The sequence below is a fragment of the Macaca thibetana genome, chromosome 12 (genome assembly GCF_024542745.1).
Source record: "Macaca thibetana thibetana isolate TM-01 chromosome 12, ASM2454274v1, whole genome shotgun sequence".
NCBI lineage: Eukaryota > Metazoa > Chordata > Mammalia > Primates > Cercopithecidae > Macaca > Macaca thibetana.
The window spans coordinates 106,992,000-107,005,581 of record NC_065589.1 but is presented as its reverse complement, the minus strand read 5'-3'; the positions used below and the strand labels follow the sequence as shown (position 1 = coordinate 107,005,581).

The window sequence follows — 13,582 nt, the reverse complement described above, 5'->3', positions numbered from 1 at the left end:
TGATTAGACACAGTGAGAATCTTCTCACCCTCTGACCTCTCCCGCATCTGCCTTCTCGTGACCACCTTTTAAAGCTTATTTTTTCATTAAAAAACTAATATATAGTCACCAAAGGACACACAGAAGTACAGAAAATGAGAAATAGGAAAAAACCACGTGATTATAAGTATTTATTACAAACACTATGTATCTACTAAACTTATCTTCTGTTATCTGTATAACAGTCAGCCCTTCACATGAGGAGCTTCAGAGCCTGAGTTCTTACCCCGCTCCACCCTCCCTTCCATAGCCACCAGGAAAGCACAAGGCCCTGCTACGGCGTGAGGTACTTCCTTCCGGACTTCTTTCCTGTTTTCCACCTGTGCAAACTGTTTGGGTGAGGGAGAAAGGACAAGATGGAGGAAGGTGAACAAGAAGGCACAATCCATGTTGCTTCCTGGTTCTTCCTCACCAACTTTCCCGCGCCCGGGAATGCTGGGATGATGCAGATCAACCGAGCATGTGCCAGGTGACGCCAATCCGAAGAGATCGAAACTTACCCGGCCACGCCTATGGAGACGTCCCTATCACGCCCTTATCCCGCCCACGGCCCCCCCCTTCCAGTACCAGTGCATAAAAGTCCGCCGCTGGCGGGAACTGGCATGACTTCTTTGGCCCCCGCGTTCGTGGACTGGAAAACCTCACCCCAGAGTGCAGGCGCGACTTCCCTGGCCCTTTCCCGCAGACCAGTGAACCTGGCTCGGGAGTGCGTGCATATTTGCAAATAAAAGGGCTGCCACTTTCTTCGCTCGTTTTGGCCTTCATTGATATTTAGTCTTTGCGTCTATTAATAATAGTAATAGAGAAACAAAACACAAACCTCTTGTTCCCTGAAGGAGGGAAGCATTGGATATTTCTGGGTCTTTGCTCTGCTAGGCTTGGCATGAAGAGTAATTCCCCGTTCTGCCCATCGGCTCTGCTATCAAGGCACAGCCCAAAGATAACCTCTCTGTTACGGGCTGAATTATGTCTCCTCCAAAATTTTTTTTTTTTTTTTTTTGAGGCGGAGTTTCGCTCTGTCTCCCAGGCTGGAGTGCAGTGGCCGGGTCTCAGCTCACTGCAAGCTCCGCCTCCCGGGTTCCCGCCATTCTCCTGCCTCAGCCTCCCGAGTAGCTGGGACTACAGGCGCCCGCCACCTCGCCCGGCTAGTTTTTTTTGTATTTTTTAGTAGAGACGGGGTTTCACCATGTTAGCCATCCTCCAAAATTTAGGTGTTGGAACTTAATGGTCAATATGATGATATTGAGAGGTGGGGTCTTTAAGCGGTAATTAGGCCAGGTGGGGGGTGGTCTTTAAGCTGTAATTAGACCAGGTGGGGGTGTTTAAGAGGTGATTAGGTCATGATGACTTCTCTCCTCATGAATGGGATTAGGTGCCCTTATAAAAGGGCATGGTGGAGGGAGCTGGTCCTTTTTGTCCGTCTTCTGACATGTAAGGAAGTAGCATTCCTCTGGAGGACGCAGCATTCAAGCTGCCATCTTGGAAGCAGAGACTGGATCCTTACCAGTCAAGCAACGTTCCAGGGCCTTGATCTTGGACTTCCCAGCCTTCATAACTGTAAGAAAACAAATTTCTGTTCTTTATAAGTGTCTCTGTCTTAGATATTTTGTCATAACGGCATAATTGGACTAAGATAGGGCCTTTGAAGAGTTAAGTTAAAATAATGCTGTTAGGTTGGGTGCTAATACATTCTGACCGGTGTCCTTTTAAGAAGAGGAAATTTGGACACACACACATATCAGGGATGTGCCTGCACAGATGATAGGCTATGTGAGAACACAGCAAGAAGGTGTCATCAGCAAACCAAGGAGAGAGGTCTCAGAAGAAACCAAACCTACTGACACCTTGACTTCGGACTTCTAAACCTCCAGAAGTCTCAGAAAATAAACGTCTGTTGTTTAAGCCGCCGAGTCTGTCATGGCAGCCTGGGCAAACTGATACACCCTCTGGATCCTTCTAACACCGGCCCTGCTCCTGTGCAGAGGTGATACCTTTTCCTTGGTGCACTCAGCTTGTCCCCTTTATTTCACAGTTTTCCCATTTGTCACCCCCTCTTTGTAATAAGCTCTTTGAGGGCCAGGCCTGACTCATTTCTGCATTCTCAGCATCTATCACAGCACTGAGTGTATGCCACACTTGGGAAAACATATTTGAATGAATGAGGGAATGAATGAATGAGCAACAGACTGCTTTAAGCTCTTGCCTGGTATCCTGGCTCCTACAAGGGGTCCAACAGCTGCTTGTGGGTAGGTGGACTCATGCATGTGGCAGACGTTCAGGGAAGCATTCAGGGACTCCAGACATGGAGAGAGGTCGGGCAGATGGGCAGGACGCAGGGATGATGGTCCAGCTCCCCACCCACCGCACCCCCTCCTGCTGACTCACATGCCTTGGAGCAGTCCTGTGCTTCACAGCCTGCCAGCCTAGCCCCTGGCTCCCAGCCCTCCCTTCCGCCTCCACCAGCCACTTAATCACATGCAGAAGATGTAAATTCCCTGAGGCCCTGTTGTGTGGTCCTCTCTTCAAAGGCTGTCTCCCACCCCAGTTTCTGGAAGTCCCTTTGGAGGGTCTGACAGACGGTTTTCCTTTCCCACCCCTCCAGCTGGACAGGCTCAGGGAACAGAAGGAGTTTGCTGGGAACAGACTGGGGAGGAGGAGCCAGGAACATTGACAAAGGCACAAGTTGGGGCTTTCTGTGCTCTGAGCTTGCTGTCCAAGCAGGGATCTTTGCTGCCCCCGTAGTGGTCCACGGGCAACAGTGAAAGCAAAGAGATTGCTCATGGTGTAGTGTTTGCCTGGCCCACCCTGGGATTCAGGCCTGTTGGTGGACAGCCTCTTTGAATAGGAAACCCTCTGAAGGAAACAGTTCTAAGTGAGAAAGAAGCCAGGCAAACAAGCCTGGCCCAGGATCAAAGCTATGGGCCTTAGAGGGTGGGCTCAGCTTGAAGACAGGCTGCATCTATCTACTGGGTCAATGCCATGAGCAGGGCTGCAGGGACCAGGCCAGGCTTAGCATGATACAGGGAGAGGGCAGCATCCCCTACTTCCAGAATCTGGCCCTTGGGCACACTGGGGGCTCCTGCAGCGCTGAGAGGTCTCAAACTGCAGTGGCAGGATGTGTTGGCTGGCAGAGCCGGATGTGCTCCAGGGAAGGCGGGAGGTTGCCTGGGAGCCAGGACCGACTTCTCCAGCAGGCACAGTGTCTGGAGCCCATGACACTTGTGGGGCCCATAATAATGCCTCACTTTCTTTCAAAATCAGGAAGGAAACCAAACCTACAACCTGAACTTTTAAGGCACAGAATGTCTCATATCATTCTATTTATATGAAATATCCAAGTTAGGCAAATGCAAAGAGACAAAGTAGCTTAATGTCTGCCAGGTGCTGGGAGAAGAGAGATGTGAGGAGTGACTCCTAAGAGGCTCAGGGTATCTTTCTGGAGGGATGAAAATGTCTGGAATTTGTGGTGAGGGTTGCACAACCTTGTGAATACACTAAAACCCCAGAATTGTACGCTTCAAAAGGGTCAATTTTGTGTGGTGTGTCTTTTCTCAGTAAAGCTGTTACTTGTGAAAGACGAGATTCATGGACAGAGGAAAACAGAGCAACAGTACAATATGCAATCTTTAGCCCAATGAACAAGAAATGTATTTAAACGAACACAAAGATGAGATGGTTAGACAAAATTAAAACTGGGAAAAAGTGTTCATCTGGTGTACAAACTGTTGGTGGCTCTCTGGAATGCTGAGCTAAAGGGAATTTAAGTCTGCATGAGTCTTTTTTAGACTCGAACAAGCTGTGTGATCAATTAGTGATGCCTGCCCTGGGCACAGGAGAGGAAGGAGGAGGTACAGGTGGCAAGTATTTGCCATCCTTGACTGGATGATCTCTGTGGTCCCTCCCCCAAATCAAGCTCCCTCATCTGAGTCACTCTGACATGGAGCGGGTGGGGAGATGTGGGCCGCAGGGAGTGGGGTTAGAAGAGGAGGGAGGATGGAATAAGGCAGAGGCCTTTTTATATCCGACAGATGAGACAGAGAACTCTCCTTGGAGAAGAGGCAGCGGAGCCAGCTATTTAGAGCAACCCTTCCTGGCGCAGACACTCATTAAAATACGTGCATCGCTAGCACGCTTCTTTTTCCAGTGGGGCTTAGCAATTAAGATCCTCCGTCGCTTCTCAGTGTGTAAAGAGACTCGCTCTGGGCAGCAGAGAAAAATACATTTGTCATTGGAATGACAGCCACAACTGCCAAAGCCATTTTTATTGGTGGCAGTGGAGCTGGCCTTATGCCTTCTGGGAAAAATAATGAATATTAGAGGTTCTGTTTACAAATATGCACCTTTCACTCGTTTCTCTCATGGCTCAGCAATTTTTCAACAGGACAGGTTTCCTGGAAACACTACACGGCCAAAAGATGATAAAATGTGGTATCCAGAGAGATGCCTGGGGCTCTGTTTAACTGGGTAATTGGGTGTAGACTTGGAAAGGTCAACCTCCCGCAGCCAAATTGCCCCAGGTGTTGTTCTAGAAGGAGACTCTGGTTAAGTAATCAGGTCTAAAGGTGTTCCTCCTTTCACCTGCTTCCCAAGGAGCCACCTTTTACAAACCCCCTACCAACCTTAATTCAAGCAAATCTTGAGCTCACTTATCTGCACAAACCTTTCCAGAAAGAGCCCAATGTGTGAGAATCATGTCCCCCATCCCTTTGCTGTTTGAAACTCAAACTGCTTTCTCTCCCGGACTCACTAATATAGTTAAACCCTCAAACTGCTAATGAGATCAAAGTGATCAGCTGTCAGTTCCCAAGTGAAATTGATCAGCAATTGTCTCAGGCTAAGGAAAGCAAATGCTTCCCATGACAGCCTGCAGACTTCTCTGATCCTATTTGTGCTCCTTTTTATCATCTATGAAATTTATTTTAGGGGCTCTTGCCTCTACAGGATTATCTGTAGAGCCTCATGGCAGGTGCTGTCCACATGTCCACTTTAGAAAGCCCAGAGCAACTATTATCAAAAACTGAGCTCAGGGATGAAGGCACAACATTCAGAGTTTGTTGCAGCTGTGATTTGTTTAAGAACTAAATACTCCTGGCTAGGTGCAGTAGCTCACACCTGTAATTCCAGCACTTTGGGAGGCTGAGGCAGGCGGATCATTTGAGGTAGGCAGATCACCTGAGGTCAGGAGTTTCAGACTAGCCTGGCCAACATGTTGAAACCCCATCTCTATAAAAATACAAAAATTAGCTGGGTGTGGTGGCATGTACATGTAGTCCCTGCTTCTCAGGAGACTGAGGCAGGAGAATCACTTGAATCTTTTTTTTTTTTTTTTTTTTGAGACAGTCTCATTCTGTCACCCAAGCTAGAGTGCAGCAGTAGCACTATCTTGGCTAACTGCAAACTTAGCCTCCCGATTCAAGTGATCCTCGTGCCTCAGCCTCCCAAGTAGCTGGGATTACAGGTATGTGCCATCACACCTGGCTAATTTTTGTATTTTTACTAGAGATGGGGTTTCACCATGTTGGCCAAGCTGGTCTCGAACTCCTGGTCTCAAGTGATCCACCTGCCTGGGTCTCCCGAAGTGCTGGGATTACAGGTGTGAGCCATGGGGCCCAGCCAAAACTAACCATTTTAAAGCATGCAATTTAATGGCATTTAGTTCATTCAGAATGTTGCTCAGCCATCATCTCTCTAGTTCCAAAACATTTTCCTCACTTCCAAAAAAGATCTTGTCCCCATGAAATAGTCACTCCACCTTTCATTCCTTTCATTCCTTTCACTGAGCATCAGGTTTTCAAGGTTCATCCACATTTCAGAACTTTATTCCTTTTTGAACTAAACAATACTCCATGGTAAGGACCTACCACATTTTGTTTATCCATCCATCTGGTGATGGACATTAGACTGTCCACTTTTTAGCTGGTAGAAGGAATGCTCCTGTGAACATTTGTGTAGAAGTTTCTATCTGGACATTTTTCATTTTTCTTGGACAGATACCTAGGGGTGGAATTTCTGAGTCCTATGGTGACTCTAAGTTTAACTTTTTGAGAAACTGCTGCTATTTTCCAAAGGGGCTTCACCATTTTCCATTGTCACCAGCAGTATATGAGGGTTTGACATCCACATCCTTTCAACATCCTTATTGTCTGTCTTTTTATTGCAGCCATCTTAGTGGGTGCGAAGTGGCAGTCCTCTCATTTTAAGAATGAATAAGCTGAGGGCAGAGAGGAGCTGTGACCTGTTTAGCATCATGTGTCAGAGTTAGGCTCTGTAACTCCCAATGTGATGCATGTTCCCATCAGAACAGGCATCCTTTCTCAACATTAAGAGAGGAGCAAAGGCAGAGCAGTAAGTGAGGCTGCAGTGAAGCCAGGCTTCCCTCACCAGCTATTATGATAGAACTCGAGCGCTCACCATGAGTGGAGGGCAGCAGCAGTGGGCCTCGCAGGAGGGGGTTCCCACCACCCCGGGGGCAGTCTGGCTGGGGTTTTCCCAGGCCCTTGCAGGCCTCACTTTACTTTCTAAACTTTCCTTTGATGGCAGAGAGCTTCAGCAGTGACATAAATTGACTTTACCTACACGTGATTGAGAACATATTCAAAGCTAGTCATAGTTTTACACATTGGAGGTAAAATAAGACAGGAGGTAAATATGATGGGGCTGAAATTCAACATACAAACGTATAGTCTCAATATGATTCTGTCAAGTGTTGACAACAGAGTAGAGGTAGGGCACAAAGGGAGCACAGATAAGGGGCTCCAACCCAGTCTGGAAAAGGGGAGCAGGAGCTGAAGGTTGAAGGCCTTAGAGTGATGGTGGGAAACGTAGCAGGCCTACTGTGCAGACAGGTGGGTGAAGTATACAAGCAACTTCTCAGGGAAGGGAGGCAATGGCTTGAAAGTCAAGTAGCAAGTCCAACAGCCCAAGGCTGCGGTGCCTTGGTGGGTCTCGACAGAGCTTTGCACAGCTGAAAAAGCATTCCCAGCAGTGGGCCTATCAGCTTCATTTGTCCCGGGCCTAAAAGCAACCCAGCACATAGAATGCAAGCTGAGGATTTTTGGACAAGTGCTAAGAGGTGGAGTGAGAAAGGCGAGCATGGACTAGCTGAGAAAATAACCCTCACAGCCACAAATCAAGCTCTGTGCTTGAATGTGTACTTTTTGGAAAGTATGAGGTATCAGGCTGGCTTTATTGGTAACTCCCCCCCACATGCAGCATGACTATTTTTCAGTTATGAAGGAAATATTATATCCCAAACAGCCCTACCAATAAAGCCTATTTTGATTCATCTTTTCCATCTTGGTTTGCATAACGCACCTTTTTTTTTTTTTTTTTTAACATCAGTGTGGTTTCTGCCCAGGTAGGCCTCAGCAAATGTGTGAAATAGCTGAGGTTTCCTCAGACCATGTAAAGCTACTGTAACTCCACCTCCTCCTGATAGACTGGAGAGTGATATATACAGGTGTAATGTGCCCTAGGTGCTGTTACTGTAAAGTTGAATACATTTCTAATTTTAGACTTTGGTTTTAAACTCTTGACTCTTGCAAGTTGTGTTTCCAGTGCTGTGTGCTGGTAGAGATATCTACCGAGTTCACTTTGAGGGTCTTTTATATGAAAATACAAGAGATCTGTTGACTAGTGACCGTGGCATGCAAACATGAATGTTTGCAGTAAATTTCAGCTGATATTCAGAGTTATAATTTCTAGTGTAAGAATTCTGGCAGGCTCTAGAATTTATACCTAGGAACATGTAGGAATGGTAATTTTTGAGTCATAAGAGGCTGAGATAGTAGGAACCTGTCTAAAGCTTTTAACATAAATTGGTTAGATTATATATTACCGATTGATGAAGAAATATTTCTTAAGACACTTAGTCACATTTTAAATAAGTAAGGAGATGGTAATTGTTCATATCACAGAATGTTATCATTTTTAAAAATTGGGATTGCTAGGTGGGTGCCCCAGGTCTCTAAACTAGTGGTCCCTAACCATTTTGGCACCAGGGACCGGTGTCATGGAAGAAAGTTTTTCCACAGACCCGGCAGTAGCAGGGGATGATTTCAGGATGATTACATCTATGGTGCTCTTTCTCTTTTTTTTTGAAACAGGGTCTTACTCTGTCACCCAGGCTGGAGTGCAGCCAATCTCAAGATTACACCAACTTCAGCTCACTGCAACCTCTGCTTCCCAGGTTCAAGCCATTCTTCCACCTCAGCCTCCCACATAGCTGGGACCACAGGCATGCACCACCATGCCCAGCGAATTTTTGTATTTTTAGTAGAGACGGGGTTTCACCCCGTTGGCCAGGTTGGTCTCAAACTCCTGACCTCAAGTGTTCCTCCTGCCATGGCCTCCCAAAGTGCTGGGATTATAGGCGTGAGCCACTGTGCCTGGCCTGTGTAAATGAAATAATTATACAACTCACTATCATGTAGAATAAGTGGGAGCCCTGAGCTTGTTTTCTTGCAACTAGATGGTCCTATCTAGGGGTGATGGGAGACAATGACAGATCATCAGGCCTTAGACTCTCATGAGGAAGGTACAACCTAGATCCCTCGCGTGTGCAGCTTTGAGCTCCTATGAGACTCTAATGCTGCCAGTGATCTGACAGGAGGCAGGGCTCAGGCAGTGATGCTCGCTCACTGGCCATTCACCTCCTCCTGTGTGGCCTGGTTCCTAACAGGTCACGAACTGGTACTGATTTGTGGCCTGGGGTTTGAAAACCCCTGCATAGCACCACAGTTGTGGAAGAAGAAACGTTCTTTCTCCTTTAGAGAGTGAATATGGCTTTCTTCTGGATTGGAAGTAAGGTCTACTCTCTAGCCCATTAGAATATGGACATACAGTATGAACCCTGTCTTCCTCTTTTTTCTTCCACGGTTTGTGGAAGGGTTCTAGAGAGGGCACAGGCATCTTCGTTTCTCTCTTATTGGTGCTGAGTCCTGGGCAGCATCTGGCAAAGCCCGGAGGGAGGGCTGAGAGAAGCCTGAGGGATATGGTAGGTCAGGAAGAATTTCCAGGGCTGCACTTTTGGGGGACTCCTGGAGTGAGGGTGAGAAGTGAGGGAGTTTTGGAATTTGATGTCTCACCTTCCCTTCTTCCTTCTCTCTCTCCATCCATTTCTTCCCTCAACAACTTTTTAGCAAGCACCTACTACATGTCAGAGAGTCTATGCTATTAATGTGTGAAAGATGTGTGAACCAGGGTTCCCATGCTCCCGGAGCCTGTGGTGGACGCAGTGGGGGATGTGACATGTGGTCTGGTGGAGAGTATGCAGAGGATGTCTCACCCATTGATTTCAGGCCATGTGGGCGGTTTATGGGTGACGTCTTCCCAAGAGCCCTGCAGTAGCTCACACTGCTCACTTTCCTGCGATTTAGTTGGCTCCACTAATACCTGCTCATGCTGCCAAATTCAGCTGGAACATCATTTCCTGACACCAGATATAGACTGCAGCACTCCTAATGCCCTGTTTGTCTCTGCCTCCTGCTTCCAGGTGGAGACGTCCTTGAAGCCTGAGACCATGGTTTACTCAGCGGGTATTCCACTGCTCAGGACAAAGAAGATGCTCAGCATTGGTGCTTGAGTGAATGAATGAATGAACCTCAGGACTTGTATTTTGTTTCTCAAGCACTACTTGTTGAGGTCATCTTCTTCCCTGCCTATAGGCTCCTGAGATACCACACAGCCACCTAATTTAGCCAGGGGCACTATGGAGAGGGCCTGGAAACCTGGTTACACGAGTGTCTGGCCTATTAGTTCTCTATGGCTGCTGTACCAAGTTATCACAAACTTAGTGGCTTAAAGCAGCACAAATGTATTATCATATAATGCTGGAGGTCAGATGGAGGACACAGGGTTTGAGCTGGCAGGGATGCATTCTTCAGACTCTAGGGGAGAACCTGTTTCCATGACTTTTCTAGTTTCTTAGGGCCACCCACATTCCTTGCTCCCAGCCATTTCTTCCTGTTGCTTCTACCAGCAACAATGGCTTGAGTCCTTCTTATACCATCATCTCTCTAGTTTTCTGTCTTCTGCATGCCTTTTCCACTTATAAAGACCCTGTGATTCCATTGGGACTACTAATCCAGGATAATCTCCTATGTCAAGGTTATCTAATTAGCAACCTCAACTCCATCTGCAACTTTAATTCTCCTTTGCCATGTAACCTGTCATGTTCACAGATTCTGGGGAGTAGGTCATGGACATCTTTGGAGAAGTCCATTGTTCTGCTTACCACTGCATGTGATACATTTCAAATCCCAGATAGGGAATCTCTTGGTTACCTTCCCATAATTCTTTTCCATTCCTGTGAATAACTGAGAGTTAACTGCTGTAAGACTTGCCATTCAAGCCAAAGACCAGTGTTTGATCCAGAAAGAACCAGGTAGGTGCTGTGGGTGAGCACCTTCCTCGACAAATGGGGGTGAAAGTAAATGAGTCATGTAAGGTGCTGGCTTCTCTTTGGTTCTGAATCATGACTACAAAGATGTACTTGACCACAGATGAACCAATCCTGGGTCGAGATGACTGTTAATAACCTTGTGCCAGGAGCTGTTTTGCATATATCATCTCAATCACCACTATCACTACTATCACTACAGGTTAAGTATTATTGTCCCCATGGTTCAGGTAAGGAAACTGAAGTTGAGCCAAATTAAGTCACTTGTTCCAGGTCATGCGATAAGTGGCACAGCTGAGTTTAGAGCGGGGGCTTATCTGATTTCACTCAATTTATGGTCAGCTCCATGAATCCATTTCTCTTAAAAGTCCTCCTGAGGCCAGGTGTGGTGGCTCATGCCTATAATCCCAGCGCTTTGGGAGACTGAGGTGTGTGAATCACCTGAGGTCAGGAGTTTAAGATCAGCCCGGCCAACATGGTGAAACCCTGTCTCTACTAAAAATACAAAATTAGCCCGGTGTGGTTAATTTTTGCTCAAACCACTGTGCTCAAACCCTGTGTCCTCCATCTGACCTCCAGCATTATAAGATTACATGCCTGTAATCCCAGCTACTTGGGAGACTGAGGCAGGAGAATCACTTGAACGCAGGAGGTGGAGGTTGCAGTGAGCTGAGACTGTGCCACTACACTCTAGGCTGGGTGACAGAGTGAGACTCCATCTGAGGGGAGAGGCTGTGCACTGGAATTACCTGGTAGGCTTTTAAATAATACCAATGACCTGCTGCAAATCAGTTGCAACCGAATCTCTGGGGGTGGGGCTTGGTTGTCTGCATTTTTTGTTAGTTTCCCTAATTATTGTAAACTGTGGTTGAGGTTAAGAGGTGCTGCCTTAGGAAATACTGTGTTCCCTTCAGAACCAGCTTTGTAAGAGCACTTTGTGCTCATAACCTCGGAGTCCCCAGAACTGCCCCCACCGTGTTCTGTGGCTAGGGAGGAAAAGTCCAGCCAGCTGGTTTCTCTCACTCTTTTGCGACTGCGTGGCCCCCTCCACACTTCTTGACAGACTTCTTGCTGAAGTTCTGTGGGAGCCTCTCCAACTGCCCTTCACCACTTTCTTGACTTAGCCGCTGCAGGTGGGTGCCTTTGCCTGGGTGTCTCGGTCTCCCTAAGTGAACAGGGAAGCAGAGAAACAGCTCCACAGAGTGCAGGAATAATATGTTGCACTTCAGAGGATAAAAGTACTTGATTTCCACTCTCTTCCTCCCCTTCCCCTCATTGATTTTATGTTGAAATGAGTTCTCAGTACCAGCAGAAAATACTAGTTTGCAAAGACAGTGATTTAAGTGTCTCTCCAGACTGTAAATCCACATAACACTTTAGAGTAGAAATAACTTGAATGCTTGCCCAGAATGGCAGGCATGTGCTATTGCCAGAAAGAGCAGTCAACTGGGGTAGAGGGAAGCGGAGGTTTAGCCGTGTTTCTGTGACAAGTTTGCTATATGGAGTCAGGAAGGTAATTAAAACCTCTATGCCTTCCACAGAAAACAGACTCCAGGAGTGTGGTGGGGGACGTTAAGGGATTCCTTACCTTTCTAGACCACGTGTGTTTTAACATATTAAAAGTTCTTATTGGTGAAATACTTCAAGAATATAGATGAGAGGAAATAATATAATGCCTATATATCCGTTGCAAACTTTAGATATTGGTTATTACCTTGCCAAATTCATTTTAGATTTCTTTTAAAAAAGAGAAAAATACATTGATGCTTACCAACCTACTGTCCCTTTCTTTTTCTTTTTTCCCCTCCTTCCTCCAACATGACCATTTACTTGACCTTGATATGTTATTCTCATGCAAGCTTTTCTGTTTTTGCTACTTGTTTGTGTATCCACAGATGATCATACTTTAATTTTGTATTTTCAGATTAACCATACATTTTTTCTTCTGTTTCTGATTTGAAAATGTTTTTCTATCCCAAATTCAAAAAAGATATTTTCCCATGTTGTATTTTATTTTATTTTATTTTATTTTATTTTATTTTATTTTTATTTTTTTTGAGACGGAGACTCGCTCTGTCGCCCAGACTGGAGTGCAGTGGCCGGATCTCAGCTCACTGCAAGCTCCGCCTCCCGGGTTCACGCCATTCTCCTGCCTCAGCCTCCCGAGTAGCTGGGACTACAGGCGCCCACCACCGCGCCCGGCTAGTTTTTTGTATTTTTTAGTAGAGACGGGGTTTCACCGTGTTAGCCAGGATGGTCTCGATCTCCTGACCTCGTGATCCGCCCGTCTCGGCCTCCCAAAGTGCTGGGATTACAGGCGTGAGACACCGCGCCCGGCCCCATGTTGTATTTTAAAGAGGTTTCAGTTTTACTTCTCATATTGAAGTCTTTAACCCATTCAGAATAAATACTTGTAGAGGATTGCTGGATGCCAGGAATTGGAGGCTGTGGTTGTATCACTGTACTCCTGCTTGGGCAACAGAGTGAGACCCTGTCTCTAATAAATACATAAAATCGAATCCATATTTGTAAAGTTGTGCAAGAGGAACAATTTTTTTTTTTTGAGACGGAGTCTCGCTCTGTCATCCAGGCTGAAGCGCAGTGCCGCAATCTCGGCTCACTGCAAGCTCCGCCTCCAGGATTCACGCCATTCAACTGCCTCAGCCTCCCGAGAGAGCTGGGACTACAGGTGCCGACCAACACACCTGGCTAATGTTTTGTATTTTTAGTAGAGACGGGTTTCACCGTGTTAGCCAGGATACTCTCGATCTCCTGACCGCATGATCCACCCTCCTTGGCCTCCCAAAGTGCTGGGATTACAGGTGTGAACCACCGCGCCCGGCCAGGAGGAACAATTTTTTCCCCATTATTTCAATAGTTCATTCTTCCTCTACTGATTTGTAACATCACCTCTATTCCATGTCTGGTTTTTGTATAAGTATATCTTTTTTATGCTCTGAATTCAGTTCTATTGGTCTAAGTGTCTATTCCTACAACAATACCACACGAATTTAATTACTGTGACCTCATAAGTTTTTCAATTAATTTTAAATTGAGGTATAATTTGCATACCATAAAATTCACCCCATTAGAGTGTAAAATTCGGTATATTTGCAAAGCTGTACAACCATCATCACTATTTAA

At 46.3% G+C, this 13,582-nt stretch overlaps 1 protein-coding gene across 1 annotated transcript in view; it reads right to left on the bottom strand.

Moving 5' to 3' along the window:
• The window catches only part of DARS1 (aspartyl-tRNA synthetase 1), a 1,211,452-nt gene that overhangs the window by 460,782 nt on the left and 737,088 nt on the right, over positions 1–13,582 (bottom strand). The window lies entirely within an intron of this gene.